Source organism: Symphalangus syndactylus, chromosome 12 (assembly GCF_028878055.3).
Source record: "Symphalangus syndactylus isolate Jambi chromosome 12, NHGRI_mSymSyn1-v2.1_pri, whole genome shotgun sequence".
NCBI lineage: Eukaryota > Metazoa > Chordata > Mammalia > Primates > Hylobatidae > Symphalangus > Symphalangus syndactylus.
The window spans coordinates 134007521-134010840 of record NC_072441.2 but is presented as its reverse complement, the minus strand read 5'-3'; positions in this window follow the sequence as shown (position 1 = coordinate 134010840).

The window sequence follows — 3320 nt, the reverse complement described above, 5'->3', positions numbered from 1 at the left end:
TTGTTTGTATGTATTTTTAGAAAATGTTTATTGTTTTTGTATGCAAAAAAATTAATAAAAAAAAGTAAAAAACCTTCCTTCCTTCCTTCCTTCCTTCCTTCCTTCCTTCCTTCCTTCCTTCGTTCCTTTCTTTCTTTCTTTCTTTCTTCTTTTCTTTTCTTCCCTCTGTGGCCCAGGCTGGAATCTAGTCGGCTCGCTGCAGACTCCCTGCCTCCGGCTCCCCTGATTCTCTTGCCCCGGCCTGCGGGCTGCCTGGGATTGCCGGCGCGCGCCACCACCGCTGCCTGCTTTTTCTCCTTTGGCTGGAGGCGCGGTTTCGCCATGTCGGCCAGGCTGGTCTCCAGCTCCTGACCCCGAGTGCTCTGCCCGCCTCGGCCTCCCGAGGTGCTGGGACTGCAGACGGAGTCTCGCTCACTCGGTGCTCGGTGTTGCCCGGGCTGAAGTGCGGTGGCGTGGTCTTGGCTCGCTGCAGCCTCCGCCTCCCAGCCGCCTGCCTTGGCCTCCCAGGGTGCTGGGATTGCAGCCCCTGCCCGGCCGCCGCCCCGTCTGGCAGGTGGGGAGCGTCTCTGCCCGGCCGCCCCGTCTGGGAAGTGAGGAGCACCTCTGCCCAGTCACCCATCGTCTGGGAAGTGAGGAGCACCTCTGCCCGGCCACCCATCGTCTGGGAAGTGAGGAGCGCCTCTGCCCGGCCACCCATCGTCTGGGAAGTGAGGAGTGCCTCTGCCCGGCCGCCCCGTCTGGGAAGAAGTGAGGAGTGCCTCTGCCCGGCCGCCCCGTCTGGGAAGAAGTGAGGAGCGCCTCTGCCCGGCCGCCCCGTCTGGGAAGAAGTGAGGAGCACCTCTGCCCGGGCGCCCCATCTGGGAAGAAGTGAGGAGGGCCTCTGCCCGGGCGCCCCGTCTGGGAAGAAGCAAGGAGCGCGTCTGCCCGGCCGCCCCGTCTGGGAAGTGAGGAGCGCCTCTGCCCGGCCGCCCCGTCTGGAAAGAAGTGAGGAGCGCCTCTGCCCGGCCGCCCCGTCTGGGAAGTGAGGAGCGCCTCTGCCCGGCCACCCCGTCTGGGAAGTGAGGAGCGCCTCTGCCCGGCCGCCCCGTCTGGGAAGTGAGGAGCGCCTCTGCCCGGCCGCCCCGTCTGGGAAGTGAGGAGCGCCTCTGCCCGGCCGCCCCGTCTGGGAAGTGAGGAGCGCCTCTGCCCGGCCGCCCCGTCTGGGAAGTGAGGAGCGCCTCTGCCTGGCCACCCGGTCTGGGATGTGGGGAGCGCCTCTGCCTGACCGCCCCATCTGGGAGGTCTACCATGGAGGCCAGAAGCAATGTGGGGGCTGGAAGTGGTGGCTCACGCCTGTAGTCCCAGCACTCTGGGAGGCCGAGGCGAGTTGATCACTTCAGGCTAGGAGTTGGAGACCAGCCTGGCCAACATGGTGAAACATATGAAAAATACAACAGACAAACCAACCAACCAACCCAGTGACAACAAAACAGGTCTACCCTGGAGTCATACTCTAATTTTTTCTATTTTCCTCCCTTTCTGATCCTTTATCCCACTTTCTTTTTCTTCCTCTTCCTTCTCCTTCTTCTTTGTGAAATAGAGGATTGAGTTATTATCATTGATCGATATAAAGTCCCTCTCTCATTTATTTTCTTTAATTCCCACTCCCCATTTCTATTCCCCATCTTCCCATGTGCAACCTTCCTTATATGTTTGATATGCATCTTTTTGTTTGTATGTATTTTTAGAAAATGTTTATTGGTTTGTGTGCAAAAAAAATTAATAATAATAAAAAATGATAAAACACACAAAAAAAAGTAAAAAAAAAATATATATATGCTTTTATTTTTCCATGATTACAAACACAACTGAATATCAAATGCACAAAGTAAGAATTATACGGGGAAAAAAATCAGATACGTTCATATATATATCACCTTTTCAAGGCTATTTCCATCCAGAATAACCTTGGTTTGCCAGGGCCAATAGAAAGAAGTCACAAAATCGCCTTTAGTCAAATTTGTGTGTTTGCTTTCTTCTGTAATTCCAATACCTCCACCATCAACGACTTGAGATAGCTGCCAAGGTGTTATATAATCAGCGCCAGTGTCTTCATTCATTCTACAATGAAGGCTGTCACTTCACACTTGGAAGGTTGCACAGCTGCCAGGCAGAGGCGCTCCTCACTTCCCAGACAGGGCGGCCGGGCAGAGGCGATGGAGCAGACATTCTAATGGAGAGGACTAAACAATAAAAAAATAAATAAAGGATATACTGGTGGTCAGGGAAGGCTTCACTGAGGTGGTGACATTTCAATGATGCCCTGAAAGGTGAGGGAGCAAGCCATTCAGACCTGAGGGGGAACAGGGTCCTGGAAGAGTGCGCAGAGAGCGGGTGGGGGATGATTGTCTGTAGGCTGTTAAAAGGATTTGGCTTTTCAGCTAGGAGCGGTGGCTCAATATCTGTAATCCCTGCACTTTGGGAGGCCAAGATGGGTGGATCACCTGAGGCCAGGAGTTCAAGACCAGCCTGGCCAACATGGTGAAACCCTGCCTCTACTAAAAATGCAATAATTAGCTGGGCGTGGTGGCATGTGCCTGTAATCCCAGCTACTTAGGAGACTGAGGCAGGAGAATTGCTTGAACCTGGGAGGTGGAGGTTGCAGTGAGCTGAGATCACACCATTGCTCTCCAGCTTGGGCGAAGAAGTGAGACTCCATCTAAAAACAAAAAATTAGCCAGGTGTGGTGGTGCACACCTGTAATCCCAGCTGCTTGGGAGGCTGAGGCAGGATTGCTTGAACCCGGGAGGCAGAGGCTGCAGTAAGCCACACCACTGCACTCCAGCCTGGGTGATGGCAAGACTCCGTCTCAAACAAAAAGAATAAAAGGATTTGGCTTTTCTTCAAAATGAGATGAGAAGTCATGTAATGGTTGTAAGAAGAGGAGTAACATGATGTAGCTTCTAGTATTAAAAGAATCACTCTGGCCAGGCACGGTGGCTCACACCTTTAATCCCAACACTTTGGGAGGCCAAGGTGGGTGGATCACAAGGTCAAGAGATTGAGACCATCCTGGCCAACATGGTAAAACCCCGTCTCTACTAAAAATGCAAAAATTAGCTGGGCATGGTGGTACGTGCCTGTACTCCCAGCTACTTGGGAGGCTGAGGCAAGAGAATCGCTTGAACCCAGGAGGGAGAGGTTGCATTGAGCCAAGACCACACCACTGCACTCCAGCCTGGTGAAGAGTGAGACTCCATCTCAAAAAAAAAAAAAAAAAAAAAAGAATCACTCTAGGCTGGGCAGAGTGGCTCACGTCTGTAATCCCAACACTTTGGGAG